Here is a 21,560-nt window from a genome sequence, read left to right as displayed (position 1 = left end):
TCTTAAGCCCTTATGAGTTTCAGTTTCCCCCTCTATAAAGTAGAATAACAGTACCTATTTCATGAGGTAGTTGTAAAGAATTAGACAGCAAGTATGTTACACAGCAGATGCTAAAGAAATATCAGGTAATACATTCTACTAAAACTTGTTACAACAGAATCTGGAAGACTATTTCAACTAATATTATTATAAAGTAAGCCATCCAAGGTGAACAAGTTTATTGCTACGCTGCTAATATACACAGGACAAATTCTGTTCTAAAAATTCTAAAGGAAAAATGTGTTCCAAAAATTCTGTTGCACTTGATAATCTAATGATGATGTTATTTTGGGGGTATAATGTCCATAACTAAGAACTTAGTGTTTTGAAACGTACCTTCCCCCCCACCCCCAGTAATTACTACTTCCATAATAGAGGAAACCTTCCAATTCAATCCCAGGGCAATATCAGATTTTCAACAAATCTCAAATAAATGGAGTTGTAAAAACACATAGATGTAAAGTAGCCTGCAGAAAACTCGAGGCAAAAGGCTACATCCTGCCCCTTTCCCCAACATCAGTTAACATCACAAATGTTCCTCAGTTTTACCAGTCCTAACATCTTAGAGTTATCATTTCTTTCTTTCTCTACATCAGCAGTAAGTCCTATCTCTTCCTTCTTCAAAACTTCTCTCCAACATATCCCCCTCTTTCAGTTTTCACTCCCAAAATTCAGGTCTCAATAGTGTTCACAGATGAATTTCTAAAACAATTCTTAACTAGCCTCCTTTCTAACAATCTACATAATGAAAGTGAAAGTCACTCAACTGTGTCTGACTCCTTTCCACCCCAAGGACTGTAGAGTCCATGGAAATCTCCAGGACAGAATACTGGAGTGGGTAGCCTTTCCCTTCTCCAGGGGATCTTCCCAACCCAGGGATTGAACCCAGGTCTCCTGCATTGCAGGCGGATTCTTTACCAGCTGGGCCACAAGGAAAGCCACTCCTGATTAATCAGCCTATAATTCCAAGTTTATCAAGTCATGGTCCTATTCAAAACTTTCAATGATTCCCAAATGTTGGCAAGATAAGTCCACATTCCTCAGTATAACTGTCAAGACTGTTCATAATCTGACTGAGCATTACCTCACTAATCTTATCTCCTCCCCGTCCATAATCTAAACTCTATTATAGGATCAAACAATAAATATTACAAGTTTGTTCCAATCTCAGTGTCTTTGCTCTTGCTTTGCTGAGGCCTAGAAACCTATCCCCTTCCTTTCTGCCTATTCAAATCCTATCCATCCATCACTGTAAGTGAAAGTCGTTCAGTCGTGTCTGACTCTTTGCAATCTGGAATTCTCCAGGCCAGAATACTGGAGTGGGTAGCCCATCCCTTCTCCAGGGGATCTTAACCACCAAGGAATGGAACCAGGGTCTCCTGCACTGCAGGAGGATTCTTTACCAACTAAGCTTCAGGGAAGCCCTTCCATCACAGTAAACTCCAGTCTAACTGCCTCCATGAAGCTCACTGACTACTTCAGCCCAGACCCATCTCAGTAAACTAGGACCTATCATTTTGATATGTTAGTAGCATAACAGACCTCCTAAAGCAGTGCTGTTGTACAATAGACCCAATGGCATTTTCACACACACACAAAACCCACCAAAGTAAACTTTTCATGAGGCTAAATTATTCAATATAAAAAACTCCTTTCATCTGAGATGATGCCCTTTCATTTCTGTTTTAAAATGTTTCATCTTTTACAAAATGGTGGTATTAGATGAGAAAATTGTTTTTCATTTTCATGTCCTTACTTGGAAAACAAAAACCTCTTTTGAAATATGACTGGTTTTATGAAACCCAAGTTCTGGAACCACAAGTCTACATCCCCCATTTTGGCATTTATATATGCTCCAAGACTTGCAGAACTATTTTAAAAACTACATACTGTCTCCCCAATGAGATTTTTTAATTCCTTAAGAACACAGGCTACATTCTGCACTTCCTTTGTCTTTTTGTTTCCTCCACATTAATTAGGCCTGGATCAAATATAACACCAGAACTATAAAATGAATAAAATTCACAAAATTCCTGGCTTTTAAATTTAATGTGAAACTGGCCAAAAATGTAACTGAAACCTGTGTTCTTTGTCTCCTCTCCATTCCTCTTCTCTAAAGGTTCTCTGCATCCCTGTGGACTGCAGAATGACTACTATTTTCCAATATTTCTGCTCAGATCCCACCCCTCTTACCTCTCTTTATAATCTGAAATTTTATCCCTGTTTCCTTATTATTTCTCCTTGTTCCATTAACTGCCTCACTACCCACCCATCTAGTTTTCCAACATACTACTATAAGATCCTTGGGATGGAGACTTAAAAACAAATGTCTAACATAATCACCAGTCCTCAAGTTCCTACCCCCCCCTCAAAAAAATTTAGCAAATGTTAAGAAGTACATTGGAGAAGGCACTGGCACCCCACTCCAGTACTCTTGCCTGGAAAATCCCATGGACGGAGGAGTCTAGTAGGCTACAGTCCATGCAGTCGCCAAGAGTCGTGTCACTTTCCCTTTTCCCTTTCATGCACTGGAGAAGGAAATGGCAACCCACTCCAGTGTTCTTGCCTGGAGAATCCCAGGGACGGAGGAGCCTGGTGGGCTGCCGTCTGTGGGGTCGCACAGAGTCGGACACGACTGAAGCGATTTAGCAGCAGCAGCAGCAAGCGGTACATAATTTTATCAAATTATATTAAAACCATCCCATACTGCACTCCAGGACAGCTGTGGTAGAAAGCATTAAAATTGGTATTCCTGACATAAACTTACCAGGGTCCATTACTTTGTTACACAAACAGCCTGACTACATTGGTTATATCTTCTATCTTTAATTAGCTTCTGTATATTCCATAACAGTCTTTCATGTTAAAGACATTTGCTGTATCTTTAAGTTTATCAAGACCTAAAAATGATATTCTTCCTATCCTAAGGAACATAAGTCAAAGCTGACCTCATTTACTCAGGGAATAAAGATCTGAAATGCACACAGTTCATAAAATCATCTCGTCTTCTGGTTTAAGCAATGTAATTTTCAAGAGCAAAGACAGAGGCAAAACCTAGCTTGGCATTCACCAGTTGTGTTGACTTTGGGCAAACTGAGCTCATATCTTAAGGCTTTTTCATCTATTAAATGGCGATAATTAACAGGATCCACCCCCAAAGGGTTGTTAAGAGGAAGATTAAATAAAGATATTAAAAGCACTTAAGTACAGTGGCTGGAAGACAGTCAACAAGTGCAAGGTTTTATTATTAGTCCTCAGTAAGAAAGAATCCTTAGAAAAATTTTCACGTATAAGACTTAAATAGCTGCTGATTCATTGATATTAGATATAAATCACTCAGATGGCCTAAACCAGATAAATTATCCCAGGTAACTAGAAATAGACAGGGTATTTGTGATAAATCTGTTTCAAGGTTTAAAGAGTCAAAAACTGCTTCTATTATCTTGTTTAGCATTAAACTTTTCCAGTTAAATGCTTGAAACTGGATGAAAGTAGAGATTTCATTTTTAAAAACAGGAAAATGCTGTCATTTTTCTATCTGAACTCTTTAGCCTCTGCAGAAAGTCTATACAAATAATGCCTTGCTAAGTGGGAAAATACCTTTCATTTTTTTATTGTTCAGTTCAGTTCAGTCGCTCAGTCGTGTCCGATTCTTTGCGACCCCATGAATCGCAGCACGCCAGGCCTCCCTGTCCATCACCAACTCCCAGAGTTCACCCAAACTCATGTCCATCGAGTTGGTGATGCCATCCAGCCATCTCATCTTCTGTCGTCCCCTTCTCCTCCTGCCCCCAATCCCTCCCAGCATCAGAGTCTTTTCCAATGAGTCAACTCTTCGCATCAGGTGGCCAAAGTATTGGAGCTTCAGCTTCAGCATCAGTCCTTCCAAAGAACACCCAGGACTGATCTCCTTGAGAACGGACTGGCTGGATCTCCTTGCAGTCCAAGGGACTCTCAAGAGTCTTCTCCAACACCACAGTTCAAAAGCAACAATTCTTTGGCACTCAGCTTTCTTCACAGTCCAACTCTCCCATCCGTACATGACCACTGGAAAAACTATAGCCTTGACTAGACGGACCTTTGTAAACAAAGTAATGTCTCTGCTTTTGAATATGCTATCTAGGTTGGTTGTAACTTTCCTTCCAAGGAGTAAGCATCTTTTACTTTCATGGCTGCAATCACCATCTGCCAGTGATTTTGGAACCCAGAAAAATAAAGTCTGACACTGTTTCCACTGTTTCCCATGAAGTGATGGGACCGGATGCCATGATCTTAGCTTTCTGAATGTTGGGCTTTAAGCCAACTTTTTCACTCTCCTCTTTCACTTTCATCAAGAGGCTCTTTAGTTCCTCTTCACCTTCTGCCATAAGGGTGGTGTCATCTGCATATCTGAGGTTATTGATATTTCTCCCCGCAATCTGGATTCCAGCTTGTGCTTCTTCCAGCCCAGCGTTTCTCACGATGTACTCTGCATAGAAGTTAAATAAGCAGGGTGACAATATACAGCCTTGACGTACTCCTTTTCCTATTTGTAACCAGTCTGTTGTTCCATGTCCAGTTCTAACTGTTGCTTCCTGACCTGCGTACAGGTTTCTCAAGAGGCAGGTCAGGTGGTCTGGTATGCCCATCTCTTTCAGAATTTTTTATTGTAAGTAATTTCAAATCTGTTCCCATATTGATTTGACTCTCAGCACATTAAAAATGTTCCTTTTCCCCCTTTTCAAAAACGTTCTTTTTTAGTAAAAAAAAAAAAAAAGATTAATTTTTAAAAGGCTACAAATAAAACCATGTTAATATTAATATAAGATAATGCTTTCATTAGAGAGAGTTTCCACTCAATCATAATACAAGTTAAATAAGTTCATGTAATTATTTTTATTTTTAGAGGGTCGAAATGAGTAATATTATACAAGTCATCTTGGAAAGCAAGTTTTGCTTTCAACAATGCTGCCAAGGCTCAAAACCTTTTTGAAACTTCATTTCTAAGATTCTTAAAGACAAGCCTCATACACGCAAAAATTCCTAGTCTCCACCTTGAGAATTACATCTCATTTATAACCAACATAATGTTGATTACTCACTTCATTCACCAGACTTATCTCCAAAAATTAAGTATAATTCCCCCAAACGAAGACTTAACAGGATTAAGACATGAAATATGTTCTATAGATAAGTTCAAAAGAAGTATAGCAAATATTTCAGTTTGGAAATCCCATTAAAATAAATGTATAACTATTCATTTTGGAAACTGTTTTTAAAAAGCAGTCATACTCCCTTACACATACCCTGCAGACAGACTTCCTGGTGGTCCAGTGGCTAAGACTCCATGCTCCCAACGCAGGGAGCCCGGGTTCAATCTCTGATCAGGGAATTAGATCCCACATGCCACAGCTAAGATCCAATGCAGCCAAACAAATAAAAATTAATATTTTTAAAAAACTACATAGTAACAAAACTAGAAATCTGAATTAGTACTGGATCTATGTAAAGCAGGAAAATAGTACTGTGGATAATGACTAAAGTTTTTCAGTTTGAACCATTAAACTATCATGCTTCCTTATTTGCTCCCTTGAGTGCCTCTGAAGGAACAGCATTTAATAAGGTTATTAACATCCATTTCTCTTGAAAATTTAATTTGGTTCACACCAGTCTGGGTAAACTGCGTGCGTGTTAAGTTGCCTCGGACTGTAGCCCACCAGGCTCCTCTGTCCATGGAATTCTCCAGGCAAGAATACTGGAGTGGGTTGCCATTCTGTTCTCCAGGGGATCTTCCCAACCCAGGAATCAAACTCAGGTCTCCTATACTGCAGGCAGATTCTTTACCATCTTAGCCACGAGGGACCCACCCTAACATTATGATCTAAGTGTTTTTATCCATTTGTTTTGTTTAGTTACTAAGTCTGTGTTCAACTCTTTTGCAACCCCATGGACTGCAGCTCACCAGGATCCTCTCTCCATGGGATTTTCCAGGCAAGAATTCTGGAGTGGGTTGCTATCTCCTTCTCCAGGGATATTCTCAACCCACAGGTCTGGATCAAACCCGTGTCTCCTGCATTGGCAGGCGGATTCTTTACCACTGAGCCACCAGGAAAGACTTTTATACGTTCAATTATTTAATCCTCACAACCACTCTCACCATCTTAAAAATAGGGAAATGAAGGCTTTCTGAGGCTACAGAACTGAAATCATAGAGTTTTACATAATCTTATTATAAGGTAAGGTGCTATTTAACAAAAACAAAGTATGAAAATAAGACACAAATGAATAATCTGTCAAAGAATCAGAAAACAATAAACCACATTAATAAAGCTTTATTTGAATAAAATCTAATGATTCAGAAATGTACTTCAAGATCTCATGATGCTTAGAAGCCAACATTACAAACAATTCTACAGTGAATGTGTAAAGTGTAGGAGATTAGGTTGAATATATACTAACTTTGTAATAAATTCTGAAAAAAAAATGTTTTAATGAATTCACCACAGTTTATCATTTGCTTCTTCACACTTCAAAAGAAATTTCTGATTACTGAAGTTTACTACTGTTTTGAAGTATGGATAAATGTAAATGCATTTCACCCATACTTATTATCTTGACCTAATTGGAGTAAAAGATAAAATAGACTGATTTTATAGACTTTTATAGTCTATTGATTGATAGAAATCAATCAATAGACTGATTTCATAAAATATTTCTAAATTTCTAAAGAATAGTGCAACAGTGAGAAGATGATGAAAGTTAAAAAAATCACTCCAATGTCTCAAAACTTCCTAAACATCTCTGTCCAATAACTCCAAAAAAACAATTATTAAGCTACCCTATAATCTTCTGATATAGTTCCATCAGAAAAGTCAAATGATCACTGCTTTAAAACACATAGTATCAGGAATCCCCAAGCAGTCCAGCAGGTTTAGGACTGTGCTTTCACTGCTGAGGGCCTGAGCTCAATCCCTAGTCAATCCCCAAAGTCGTACAGGCAGCCAAAATAGAAGAAAAGAAACTTAGAATACATAGTAGGTATCTCTTAAAACAGATTTATATTTACCACACAATTGTGTTACACTTATATTAAATTAAACTCTCCCAGTTACTACTAATTCAAATTTGCACTTAAACTGGCTTAAAGTAAATACATAGGAAATTCATACATACATTCTTCTACCTTTTTTTCTTTTTTTGGCCACACCGAGAAGCAGTTGGGATCCCCTTGAATTGGAAGCATCTTAACCACTGGACCAACAAGGAAGTCCCCCATTTTTCTACCTTTAATAAAAAAGAATAACTACTGAGAGAGCTTATTGGCAAGTCAGAGAAGGTGGCTTTAAACAGATTTAAGTGGCTTACATTTTTCTTTGTTGATATCAAAATAAAATGTTATTCAACAAAGTAATTCAAATGAGGTGTATACCCAATATCTCATTTCAGTTAAGAGCTTAATCTGAGCATTAGACAAACACTTGATTAAGGGTCACTCCAAGAAGAAACTGTACACTTTTTGCCAGTGAGATTCCAAAGAAGGAGCTGCACCATGAATGGACTCGTGTACCTTCTCACCTGAAGCAACTGGGGCATCTCAGCCTTTTGATTAGAGAAAACACAAAGCAGAATTCTCATTAAAATGTTAATAAGCTTAAGCAACTAAACTGTTACCTATACATAAGCATCATTATGATCAATCACCTAAAACTCTACTGAGGGTCTAGTATGTCCAAAACTCAGTGAAAGGAATTGAGGTGAGTACCAGTTAAGACAAACCCCGCTTCTGATCAAGAACCTTATGATCAAATTAATTAATTAAGATACGAACTAATCAGATTAACCAAGAACACGAAGGGTACAAGCATTACAAGCCACAAGATTTTTGAGAAAGTAAGAAGCTTCTGACCTGACTAAGGAGATACAAGCTAGTGTGACTTAACTAAGAACTTGAGGAGTATCAGCAATAAATGTCAAAATTTTGGAGAAGAAACACTACTGCAAAGTCAGGACAGACTTCAAAGATGAGGAACTGAGCTGAGCCCTGAAGGATGGAAAAATGAAATAATTAAACAGCAAAAGAGAGAAAAGGACAAAAGATAGTGGAAATAAATGTGCTAAATTGTGAATATGGTCATTAAATATTTATTAAATACTTACTACATGTCAGTCACTGTGTTACGTACTAGGTGAACAAAGCAGATGAGTTTCCTGGCCCTGTGAAGTCTACTGGGGAAGACAGATAATAATCAGGCAAGCAGATATATCATTATAATTGTAACAGGTGTTATAAAGGGAGGCAACAGACGCCAGTAACAGGGAATAACGAGAAAGGACTAGCAAGATAAGATGATGAGGGAAAGTATCTCTGAATCATAAGCTGAGGCTGGAAGGAGACAGCCAGGCAAAGTGCAGGGGAGAGAGTGTTCAAGAAAGAGCCCCATGTACAAAGGCCCTGAGACAGGAAAAGAACTTGTGTTTAAAAATAAATAAGCAGCTAGTTGTGAGAGAAGCGTAACAGATCATGAAATTAACGTAAGATGAAGTGGTACCCAGGGGCCAGGTTATACAAAGCATTACAGGCCAAGAGAAAGTTCGAATTTGGATCTTATTTAAGTCTCAAAGAAAATTAAAACCATTAAAAGTTTCTGCAGGACTTCTCTTGTGTGCCAGTGGTTAAGAATCCGCTGGCCAACGCAGGGGACATGGGTTCAATCCCTGGTCCAGGAAGATTTCACATGCTGAGGGGCAACGAAGTCTGTTCCACACAACTACTGAGCCCACCTGCCACTACTACTGAAGCCCGTGTGCTCTAGGGTCTGTGGTCAGCAACAAGAGAAACCACTGCAATGAGAAGCCCACACACCACAACTAGACAGGAACCCCCACTCACCCCAACTACGAAAGCCCTTGAGCAACATGAAGACCCAGAACAGCCAAATAAACAAATAAAGGTTTCTACGTACTCACATACTGCTGAATAAAAGGAGGCAGACCCAAAAGGGTATATGCTGTACGATTCCATTTTCACAAAAGTACAAAACCGGATCTAACAGAAATCAGGATGCTGATTACCCTTGGTGGGTGGAAGGGCTGCAAGAACCTGAAGGGAACTCAACAGGGGCTTCTTCTAGGTCCCGGTAACACTGTTTCTTGATCTGCGTGCTGGTTACATGAGTATATTCAGTTTGTGAAAAAATCGTCAAGTTGTACTCTTAAATGTACTTTCCTACATATAAATACTACATACTTCAATCAAAACTTGTAATAATGTTTCAATTTTTTTTGCAAGTTTTTAGTAACATGTTTTAAAAATATTACTCTATCCAGATAAAATGGCAACAGAGGAGCACATGCAAATACTTGGAAGGACTTGACTGACAAATTAACCTGGTGAAGTTTTCAGAAACACATAATACAGGGGAATACAGGGGAAAGGGTAAGTCAAGCAACCAGTGAATACAAAGTACCATGTTCATAAAGAATAAGGTCTAGAAAGGGAGTTATGCAATAAAAGATAAGCTATAAATTCCTTAGAATGTAAGGAGGTACCTCTAGAAATTAAAAAAACTTAAAAAGTAATAGATGAAAATAGCAATGCCTAAAAAGTTTAGCAATGCTTGTTATCTTTTAACTTTTATTTTTATATGGTATTTTCAAGCTCTTCTCTTGCTGTCCCAACTCCAAACCAATCGTGTGATGAAACAGAAAGATTCTAAACTTGAGCATCAATCATATCTGAGCTGAAATCAAGTCTGCCCCCACCAGCTCTGGCAGTACCTGCTCTGAGCTCAGCTCCCTCATGTACAGAGGATAATGACCACCTCATAGTTATTATTTTCTATCACCACCTAAAATGTGGAGTTGGTAGACTGTATTTTAATTTATCATTTCCTAATGGTATATGGCTGAGTGACTAAGCAGCAGCAGCAATGGTATATGGAGGGTCAAATGGGTTTCCATTCTCAAGATTCAAAGGTGGGAGAAGAGAATTATATAAGAGTCAACATAGAGAAACAGCATAGATAAGGAAAAACAAGAAAGGAACTTCCCCGGCAGTCCAGTGGTTAAGACTCTGCACTTCCACTGCAGGGGGCACAGGTTCAATCCCTGGTTGGGGAACTAATATCCTGCATTCCCATGCCGTGCAGTGGGGGGAAAAAAATAATACAAGGGGGGTCAAAGATAAACACGTGTCTTCTAGCACTTCAGATAAAGTGGTTTCAAGCATTTTCTAAGACAGCTGCTGCTGCTGCTGCTAAGTCGCTTCAGTCATGTCCGACTCTGTGCGACCCCATAGACGGAAGCCCACCAGGCTCTCCCGTCCCTGGGATTCTCCAGGCAAGAACACTGGAGTGGGTTGCCATTTCCTTCTCCAATGCATGGAAGTGAAAAGCGAAAGGGAAGTCGCTCAGTCATGTACAACTCTTAGTGACCCCATGGACTGCAGCCTACCAGGCTCCTCCATCTATGGGATTTTCCAGGCAAGAGTACTGGAGTAGGGTGCTATTGCCTTCTCTGTTCTAAGACAGAGACTTGTCCTAAAGCAGATTGGGACAGGTGCAGTGACTTGAGAAATTAAGAGAAGAAAAAGACACTCTATGTTTCCCCAGCAAGATGCAATTCCTACCTAATGTATTCCCTTTGTGGAATTAGCTAAAACAAGTTAGAGATTAACACTAAGGATATTCTATCGCAGGTGGAAGGGCAAGGCCTTTAATCATTTTATGGCATCCCCACCCTTCAGAATTATTTGAACAACCGTAATGTGTAAAGTACTCCTTAAGTATAGCCAAAGATGTTAAGTTTCATATTTCAAGAGCTACCATTTCCAAAAAGATACAAAAATAAAAGTTCAAGTCATTAACAAATTTTCAGGTAATTTTTATTTTCCCCACAGTGTACCCCCGTCCTAAAAAGTAATGAAAACCTGGTTCCTCATGAATTCATCTTTCTGCTGATCTGACAAGTGTCCCCATCTCTGCCTCTCACTCTTCTCATCCACCTCACCATTAAACACTTAGAGTTCCCGCTGTTTCCTACAAAGTTGGCACGCTGACTCTCTAGTATTCACTCTGATCTCACCAGTATTGATTCTAAACATAGAAACTTCACAACATTCCCAACTGATCATTCTGCTAACCAATAGCTAAGAGATAACACACCGTTTAAACAAACAAAGGTGGTCCTGGTGATTACGCAACTGTATGTGTTTATCAAAGCTCATTAAACTGTACATTTCAAACTGGTGAATCTTATTGTATGTAAATTATACCTCAATAAAGCTGACTTTTTTTTTAACAAGAGAATGCATGCATTCATTCATCCAGCAAATATTTACTGAGCATCTACTATGTGCATCAAAGTTTATATCACATCTTTCAGCTTGACTATCTGGGTCCTACCTGTATGTAATGTGTATGCTCTACTCATAAACTAATACTGTCCTCAAAAGCCATGTTCCATGAAAAATGGCTCCATTTTTTATTATGAATGTCACCTTAATGATGGCCTCTACAGCAGAAGGACCATTAGCTATCCATCATCTTCCATCACATCAATGAAATCTATGCTATTTTAATACAAATGCTTCCATCACAAGAAAAAAATTAAGCACCTACTGCATATATCACCACCACAGCCTTATGTTTATCTTTCTATCCAAAAAAAAAGAAATATCTCAAAACTTACTGATAACATTGCCAGAAGACAGTATTATCGGGGAATAGACTTAATTGACTCATTCTAGGATCCATGGTGACCCAGCAGCTGACTCAAAGGCCTAGAAACTAGGCTCCTGGCTCCCAACTCCAACTCCCAATATGCACAGTGGACCTTAGAAACAAACTTGGGTTTGAATTCCAGCTCCACTTCTTACTAGTTATACGCACACACTTAGCAAAGTCAGCTTCAGTTTGCTCATCTGTGAAACAGGGATGCCAACTACCATCTCACAGCATTGTTGTGAAAACTAAAGGAGACCAGTATCACCCAGTACAATTACTGGGCACATGATTAGTTCCCTTTCTTGGTCTTCAATTATTTAAGAGTAAGAAAATATCTATTAATCAAAGTTAATTTACAATTCCTATTTTCTGCCTTGTTCATACTTTCCTCCCATCCCACCATTTCCAGTTCTTCAAACTTCAGTTACTATGTTTAGAAGTGATTTAATTTTAGAAACCTGGAAAATTCTTCTGAGTAAATTGAGCAAAACCTTCATCTGCCCCAAGGGGAATTCTGAGCAAAATAATTATTTCTAACAAGAAAAGAATTTTTTCTATGGGGGTTATTCATTTTAACCACATGAATGCCACCAAGGCTGCACACAAAGTAACAGAAAATCATCTGGAACATACTGTACAGATCCTCCGAAGGGAAACATCCCCCTAAAATCCAAACACCTCCCTCCCTAATCTTAGGTAGTAAAATCTTAACAGGCGATCTGAATTCCCCTGGCACTGACACCAGTTCAACTCCTTAGGCCAGAAGTGCAGCAGTCTGTAAAATGCCCTGAACAAACCCCACCTCTCGAAATATCCCTAAAAGGCAGGGAGGTCCAGAGGGTATTTTCTCCTTCGACAGATAAAGCACTAGAGGCACAATTCCTTTCATTCAAGGTCATTCATGTCAGAGGAGGTGCGACGGGGAATCTGCAGTGTCTGTGGCTTTCTGGAGATCACACTGCAGGGAATTTTTTTTCTTTTTCTTTTTTTTGGAAGGGGGGGGGCTGCCTATTCTCTTCCCCTCTCCCACCCTTCAAGTGTGAGCACTGGTCTCGGCATTTCCGAAACAAGCCACAACAAGCTCTGCAGCGTAAGGAAAGGGGCTGACGCGATGAAGAAACAGATGCTCCAAAGCAAGATGGTCTTTCTCGGCTCGCAGAGCCTCCTCCAAGGTTATTAACAGAAACCGCAGGCACCCCAGGGAGCTCTCTACTCCCGGCTCCGAACACCCCCAGCCCCGCCGCCCCGGGGACGCCGAGCTTCCTTCAGCAGCCTTCGCCGCCCGAGGCCACCGGCCCCAGAAACCGCACTTCATTCCTGCGCTCCGGGAAGCCATGGCTCCTTCCCCGCCCCGCGCGGGGCTGGAGGGGGGGGCAGTGCGCGGAGAGGCGGGCCGCGCGCGCTGCGGAAAGTTCACCGCGGCGGCCGGCCGGCCGGCGGGCGGGCGAGGGGCGGTCCCGGCCCGGCTCGCCCGCGTCCCCCAGCAGATTCCACCATTAATTAGTCCTGAGGACTGTCTACTGGCAACTTAAACAAAGCGAATGCCTCGAATTCCTTCCCGGCCCAGCGGTCTGGCCGCAAGAGCAGCATCGGGCCGGGGCGCGCGGGACCGGCGCTGCGGGCCGACCGACGGCTGCGGCGGAGCCCTTCCCCCGCCCGGCCCGCGCCCCCGCCCCCGCCGCCGGGCCCAGCAGCCCTGCCCGCAAGCCGGCCCGCGCGCTCCCAAATCTCTCCTCCTCCTCCTCCTCCTCCTCCTCGGGAGCTCCCGGGCTCTTCCTGTAAGATCACTTCCTTCCTCCCCGGGTGCCCGCGGGCCCCGCGCAGCCCCCCTCCCCGGCGGTCCCGGCTCCCCCCCACCCCTCCCGGCCGAGCCGCTCCCCGCCCCCCACCGGGCCCCTGCGCCCCGCGCGTCTCCCCACCACCACCACCCCCTCACACACAACTCCCAAACTCGACCCCCAAACTCCTCCTCTGCCCCCTCAAACACGTTCCCCTCAGCTCTTGGCCCCAAACATTTTTTTTTAACCTCAGATTCTCGCTCTCCCACCAAGAAGTCTCTCAGAACCTTCCCTCCACCCCCCCCCCACCCTCCAAAGGAGAAAAAAAAAGAAAAAAAAATCTCTCAACTCTAAAAGAATTCTCAAGGTCTGGCTCCAGAGATGTCCCCTTCGGAGCTCTTTCTCCGAAATGCCGCTCAAACTCTACCCCCCACTTCAACTCCACACACCTCACCCGCGCCCGCCCTCGCCGGGGTGCGCCCGCAGGTTCTGCCCGGTCACCCCTGGGTGCCCCGACCCCCTTTGGCGGGGCAAGCCGCCCCTCTGAGCGCTCTCCTCTCTCCGCCCGCCAGCCCGGCCGCCCGGCCTCCCGCGCCGCCCTCCCGCCACTTCACCGCGGACTCCTCACCTCAGCGGCTCCGGCCCGCACTCCCGCCCGCCACGGGATCCGGCGCTCAGCTCCCGGCGGCCGGCGCCTCCTCCGGCTCCCGGGACTGACAATGAGGGGCGGGACTATCTTGTGACGTCAGGGTCCTGGAAGGCGTGGCTTCTTTGAGGGGCGGGGCTGATCGACGGTCCCGCCCCTTCATCTTGCGTTTTCCCCCCTCTCTAGGACTTGAACTATTCCAAGTTTCTACTGCCGGTCTAGCTAGAGTGCCCAGCGCCTGTGCTAGGCGCGGTGGCAAATCGAAATGGAAGACAAGACTTGTTTTCAAGAGGGGCATTCTCAGGGGATTGTGGGATTAAATGAGATAATCCATGTAAAGGTATTTAGCCCAGAGCCTGGTATGGAGTAATCTCTCAACAAATACTATTTCTATTACTCAGCAAAATGTAGAAAAGGAACTCAGCTTGAACTCAGAAGGCATGGTGGGTTCCAGTCCCCACCTCCGCTATTAATTCCTTGTGTGATCCTAGGGAAGTCCTTTGCTGTCTGCGTTCCCTCCTGTTGCCTTTAAAATGGGAGGGGGCCATGACCAGATGGTCTCAAAGGGCCCTCCAATAATACTGTGACTTTCCTGTGGAACTATACTATGTGCAAAGCACCCTGGGAGCCCAGAGAAGTGGGGAGGGGGGCCTTAGAAGGGAGTTCAAGACCTAGCCCCAGCGTGGTACAGGACACAGCTCTAGACGCTCTCCTGGCTGGTGCCCTCCCACGTACTGGCACAGAGTTGCATTCACAAGCCGGGACACAGATGCACGGAGGCCCTCTTCCTCTCTGACTGCAGCAGCATAGCTGGTCTCTTGAGACATCGCTTGTGTAAGCTCCTTATTGCCTATGGAATAAAGGCCAAATGCCTGGCCTGGTCTGATCTCTTCCTACCTTTACACACACACACACACACAGTTTATCCAAACTTCCCCTAGCACACACCCACTGCTTTCCCATATCTGCCCATTGCTCATGCTCTGCCCTTACTGTCTCATCTCAGTTTACAACTCCTCCTAGTTTCCCCCAGCCAGAAGCTGACTCTCCCTTCCCTGAATGCCCATGGCATTGTGTTAACTCTTATGTGGGCACAAACACATTTTAACTTATGTCAAACTGACCTCCCCTTTGTTTCTTAGCACTTCCTCACTTCCTTGAGGTCAGAACCCACACATAAGTTTGTGGAGCTCAGGTTCTGATGTCAGAAAACCTTGGGATGATATATCCATGTTCTGGCCCATACTACCTCTCTTTGAAACTCATTCTCCTCATCTGTCAAATGGGCGTATTAAGACAGTCACTGTGCTGTTTGTTTTAAAATCATAGAAGAGGACAGCTCTCCTCTCCAGAACCTGGCCAGGCCAGTGCTGTCCATCCTCTAGGACCTGCAGCCAGACCTCCAGAACTGAGGAAGAGAGAGAGAGAAAAAAAAAGCACAAAGACACAATGAAATGAACCTCAGCAATAGGCGCTGGAGGAGTTATTCACATCCAGCTCCACGAAAAAAAAATAAAATAAAATAAAATCATAGAAGACACTGTGTGGAAAGCACCAACCACGGTGCTCCACAAATGATGTAGCTGCCATTCTTATTTATTATTGTTGCTGTTATTATTATTATCAGCAATACTGTTTCTAGTTCCTAACACCAGATAGCATCCCTAGTGATGATACACTCAATCATTTCATAGTGGGAGACTTTAAGGAGCTGAGAGAGAAATAGACACTCTGAGAGGGGCCCTCCCCAGCATGGCCACTGGGATAGGAACTCCAGTTTCTAGACCCCCGGTGGACTCTGCAGAGTCACAGCTGATACCAAGGGGTGTCTCTGTCATTCAGCACCCATCCAGGTTGGGGACTCCTTCGAGTTCTCATCTTTGGCAGCAGAGCTGACCTGGTTCTCCCTCATACCTCTCTCCTCTCATTTTCCTTACAGAGAGATGGATCTGTGTTAAACTGCCCTTGACACCCCCACAGTCTTCTAGCAGAGCTGTAGCAAGGCACTGGGCGTTTCCAGAGTGCTGGCCTGTGGGAAGAGGGAAAAGGCTTTGGGGTTCTGATTAATTTCCTGCGAGGCTGACAGGCAAATGGCTGTTCTGAATTGCCTGGGCTGGTCCTCAAGGGCTCCTAACAAATTGCAGCTTATTTTTAGAATAAGAGATTCAAAAATGCCACTTCCCATGAAAGGAAGGCACAGCCACAGGATTGCTGCCGGCAAAGAAAGGGCCTTGACTAAGTCCCTCCCATGTGCTGATTCCAAGCATTGCAGACACTTGAAAGTGAGAACCCAGGACATACAGGGGAGGTTCTGAAGATAGAACTTTCTCTCCAGGACCCATGACCCCATCAGCCACCTATTCATTCATTTGAGCCTTGGCACAGGACAGATCAGGATTCAAATCTCAATTCTACCACCTACCAGTTGTGTGACCTTGGGCTTTCAATTGTCTGCACCTCAGTTTATCATCTGAAAAATGTGAATAATAACAGTACCTATTTCATACAGTGGCACAGGGGCTGTGAGGATCAAATGGCATAACGTGTGAAGGAGCTGAGTTCAGAGCTTGGCATCTAGTTCATGTCAGGATATGGCGGCTGCTGTTACTACTCCAGCAGGACCTCCCGGTAAGGCCTCTCATGTGCTGGCGTGTGGACTGGAAGTAACAGTCCTGACCATGAGAAGCTCGTTTGGTAAAAGGAATGGAGGAGATTTTCATGAATAACCAATAAAAGGTGACTACTGGATATTGTTAAACAAACAAAAGTTGCAGAATTACAGGTGTAGCAGGATCTCATAATTGTAATTATATACTTAGTACATGCACTAAAAAGGAGAATATTGGGGGCTTCTTTGGTGGTCCAATGGTTAAGAATCTGCCCTCTGATGCAGGCGATGCAGGTTCGATCCCTGGTCGGAACTAAGATCTCACATGCTAAGTAGCAACTAAGCCCATGCACCACAACTCCTGAAGCCTGTGTGCCGCAGCTACAGAGTCTGTGTGGCAAAGAAGATCCGGGGCACCACAGCTGAGACCGGACACAGCCAAAGACAAAAGAAAGAAATTTTTTAATGGAGAATATAAAAAACTCAATAAGAAATCTTCACCTTTTCTCCTTGCTTTTTGCTTTGCTTTCTTTGTATCTGTGCCTGTGTGTATATATAGCAGGAATTTTCAAAAAAGACTCTACTGAATGCTAAGAGAGGGGGAAAAGGATGAAGACATAGCTACAAGGTGTATTCAGCAATGGACATCTGGGCCAACTCTTCATAAGCCATAGAAAATTCTACAGGTTCCACCTCATTCTTCATGGCATTCCAAGGAAAGCCCCGCCCAGACAATTCTCACCTTCTCCATCTCCCCAGCCCTTAGCTGCAGTTGAACTTTTCAATGCTATAGTCAGAGGCAGGACTCTGAACAGAATTCCCAGGAACCACGGCAAGGCCAGGAGGAGAAACCTTTACGCAGGAAGAATTTTTTTTTTTTTTTTGCTCCCTGTCCTGTGCCCCATTCCCACCTCCCAAGGAATAACAGTCTGTCAGCATCTTATACCCACAGTGCCTAAACCTGTCTGCAGTCTAATTTCTCTCATTATATCCTTCTGTAATTTAAATTTTTACAAGGAGGATGTATTACTTGGTCATCAGAAAAGAGGCAGTAAAGACGCATGTAAGAAGAAAGCTAACCAAGCCCAAGTTCCTTCACTTCTGTTGGTTTGCAAACGATGCATCGAACAATGTGGTTGAGGCCAGTGCTTAAGTCTCACAGGATCATAGAAAGTGAGGGTGGAAAGGGATAAAATCACCCTCAGTTTCTCCTACCAGCCCTCAAATGGCATGCTTTTAAGTCTCCTCACATTTCAGACCACGCATCAACACATGCATTTGTTGAGTGAACACATTCACTCAACAAACACCTATAGATCTTTTACTATAAACCAAGCACCATATAGGTTAGGAAAGTCATTATTCCCACCTTGCAGATTAGAAAAACAAGGCTCAAGGAAGTAAAGTAACTTGCCCAAAGTCTCACATCTGCAGGAATCTAAAGGAAGACCTTCACAACATTAAAAAAACCCAGTTCCTAAAGTAGGAGAACTGAATTCCAAAGTGAGTGAGCCACTGTGGTGGCCTGGGTGACTTTGGGCAAGTCACTGAACTCTTCCAGGAGCAGTTTTCCCATCTCTCGGGAGTTAGGGCATACCTGGATATTTTACGTAAGTTAAGTGCTTTTGCCAACATCCGATGGATCATCGAAAAAGCAAGAGAGTTCCAGAAAAACATCTATTTCTGCTTTATTGACTATACCAAAGCCTTTGACTGTGTGGATCACAATCAGCTATGGAAAATTCTGAAAGAGATGGGCATACCAGACCACCTGACCTGCCTCTTGAGAAACCTGTATGCAGGTCAGGAAGCAACAGTTAGAACTGGACATGAAACAACAGACTGGTTCCAAATAGGAAAAGGAGTACGTCAAGGCTGTATATTGTCACCCTGCTTATTTAACTTCTATGCAGAGTACATCATGAGAAACGCTGGGCTGGAGGAAGCACAAGCTGGAATCCAGATTTCGGGGAGAAATATCAATAACCTCAGATATGCAGATGACACCACCCTTATGGCAGAAAGTGAAGAGGAACTAAAGAGCCTCTTGATGAAAGTGAAAGAGGAGAGTGAAAAAGTTGGCTTAAAGCTCAGCATTCAGAAAACTAAGATCATGGCATCCAGTCCTATCACTTCATGGCAGATAGATGGGGAAACAGTGGAAACAGTGGCTGACTTTACTTTTCTGGGCTCCAAAATCACTGGCAGATGGTGATTGCAGCCATGAAATTAAAAGACGCTTACTCCTTGGAAGGAAAGTTATGACCAACCTAGACAGCATATTCAAAAGCAGAGACATTACTTTGCCAACAAAGGTCCATCTACTCAAGGCTATGGTTTTTCCAGTGGTCATGTATGGATGTGAGATTTGGACTATAAAGAAAGCTGAGCACAGAAGAATTGATGCTTTTGAACTGTGGTGTTGGAGAAGGCTCTTGAGAGTCCCTTGGACTGCAAGGAAATCCAACCAGTCCATCCTAAAGATCAGTCCTGGGTGTTCATTGTAAGGACTGATGTTGAGGCTGAAACTCCAATACTTTGGCCACCTCATGCAAAGAGCTGACTCATTGGAAAAGACCCTGATGCTGGGAAAGATTGAGGGCAGGAGGAGAAGGGGACGACAGAGGATGAGATGGTTGGATGGCATCACCGACTCGATGGACATGGGTTTGGGTGGACTCCAGGAGTTGGTGATGGACAGGGAGGCCTGGCGTGCTGCGATTCATGGGGTCGCAAAGAGTGGGACATGACTGAGTGACTGAACTGAACTGAAGTTATATCACAAAGAGAAGTTGTTACATCAGCTCTTCTGGGAATGATTCCGCTTGGCACATTCCTGTTTCTGTGTATCCCCATGAATGTTTTACTCCCCGTTAACACATTTAGGACAGTCTTCCTCACATAAATGCATATTATTCCCGCCACTAGCCTGGGACCTTCTCAAGGAGGGAAACGATGCTTATTCATTTCTGTTCCCTTTCTGCCTCCAGGACAGGGTCTGGTGTTTCCTCGGTTCCTTCATTCTTTTCTTTATTTCATAACAAATGGTTGAGAGCCTAACATGTGTAAGACAGCAAAGGTCCCTGCCTTCTTGGACCTTAGGACTGATGAAGGGACTTCCCTGGTGGTGCAGTGGTTAAGAATCCACCTTGCAATGCAGGGGCTGCAGGTTCAATCCCCAGTCCGGGAACAAAAATCCCACATACTACAGAGCAACTAAGCCCATGCCACAACTACAGAAGCCCATGTGCCACAGCTAGAGAATTCATGAGCCACAGTGAAAGATCCTGCATGATCCAACAAACATGTCCTATATGGCAACTAAGACCCAAAGCAGCCAAATAAGTAAATTAAAAGTTTTTTTTTTTTTTAAGCAGTGCTCAAAAAAAAAGTTTCAAAAACCAAAACAAACAAAAAAGACTGGTGGGTGGAGGGACAAGAAAATATTAAGCACAATTAATTACTTCATAACAACTGCATTAAATCCCACAGAGTATCAGGCCAGGTGCAGTGAGAGCTTGGGGAATGTGGAGTGGGGACTTAATTGAATTCTGGACACAGGGAAGGTTTCCTAGAGGAGGTGGACTTGAGGCTCAGAGAGGTTAAGAAATTTGGTCAAGGTCACACAGCTGGTAAGTGGTCAAGCTGGGATTTTAACCCAGAAGGCCTCACTCCCAAACACATATTCCTCTGCTAGACAACACCACCTTTTATCTCCTCTCTCCTATTTTTTCCCGACTCTTACTAGGGAGAGGGAACAAGGCCTATCATAGGATGCTCCAAAGCAATATTTTCCCCAGATTGAGGGGTCAGAGCCCTCTTAGAGAATCTGGTGAAATCCAAGAAACCTCTCCTAGGAACTGCATGGACACAGACAGACCCACAGAATCTTGCCTGCAATTTCAGGGGGTTCATAGGCATCATGAGGCCCAGGTTTAGAACTCACACCATGGGAACCTTACAGTGAGATTCTCAGAACCTCAGACAAGACACCAGGGCCCCATGGGGACCTCACATTCAGAGACAGACCCCGGAACTCCATAAAAAGATTCTCAAGATCCAGGAGAAAGATCCTGGGAACCTTTAGAGATCCCAAGCCCCTCCCCTGCAGAGACATTCGTAAGATGCTACAAAGACTATAGAGGAGGATCAGGCCCTCAAAAACCCAGCATCAACCCCTGCACCTTGGAAAGCTAAGACCGTTTTGGAGTCACAGACACTTTGAGGGAAAAAAAAAAAAAATGCAGCCTACAACATGCTTTGCACAAAATCCAGGCGTTCACAGACCTCTATGAGGTCATCAATTACCCCCAGAATCAGGCCTCCTATTCTCGGGCCTCCATAAAACCTGGACCCTCCCGAGCCCCTCACCAACCTGAACAAGGTCCACAGACTAAAGACACAAACTTTAGATTCAAGCAGCCCATGGGTCGAATTCCGCCCTATAGCTTACTAGCCGTGACCTTGGACCACTCACCTACAAACCCTGGGGCCTCAGCGTCTCACTCCGCAAAGAGAGGCTCGGCCACCTCTCCCTCCCCAGTCCGGCCCCGCGCGGCACGGGCTCTGTGCCGTGTGGGCGCTGGCGCCCGCGGGACCCAGGCCGCTGGGCTCAGGCGCCCGTGACCGGGGCTGCGGCGCTTGCCTGCGATCCTGATGGACCGACTGCAGCGGGAGCGCGAGCGGCGGGGGAGGCGGCGCGCCTGCCGCAGTGACAGCTCCACGCCGCCGCGGGCCTGGGAAGCCGGCGAGGCCGTTCCCACCCGCCGGGCAGGGCGTTCCCGCCG

General features: G+C 43.9%; 1 protein-coding gene and 1 non-coding gene across 7 annotated transcripts in view; one reads left to right on the top strand and one right to left on the bottom strand.

Moving 5' to 3' along the window:
- Window positions 1–21,320, bottom strand: part of LUZP1 (leucine zipper protein 1) — a 102,958-nt gene extending 81,638 nt beyond the window's left edge. For 2 of the 6 annotated variants that reach the window (XM_061393707.1, XM_061393665.1), the window contains exon 1: window positions 14,148–14,255. The gene's annotated coding sequence lies outside the window, so the exon portion shown is untranslated. Of the gene's footprint in view, window positions 1–7,191; window positions 7,303–14,147; window positions 14,256–21,250 lie in introns of those variants that run through there. The other 4 variants (XM_061393697.1, XM_061393688.1, XM_061393676.1 and 1 more) reach the window with 4 other exon arrangements.
- Window positions 10,065–10,137, top strand: TRNAG-UCC (transfer RNA glycine (anticodon UCC)). Its single transcript has one exon. It is a non-coding gene; the product is annotated as a tRNA-Gly (tRNA).
- Window positions 21,321–21,560: the final 240 nt, after the last annotated feature.

This window comes from Bos javanicus, chromosome 2 (assembly GCF_032452875.1).
Source record: "Bos javanicus breed banteng chromosome 2, ARS-OSU_banteng_1.0, whole genome shotgun sequence".
NCBI lineage: Eukaryota > Metazoa > Chordata > Mammalia > Artiodactyla > Bovidae > Bos > Bos javanicus.
Note: the sequence above shows the minus strand (reverse complement) of the source record. Positions and strands in the feature narration are given on the sequence as shown.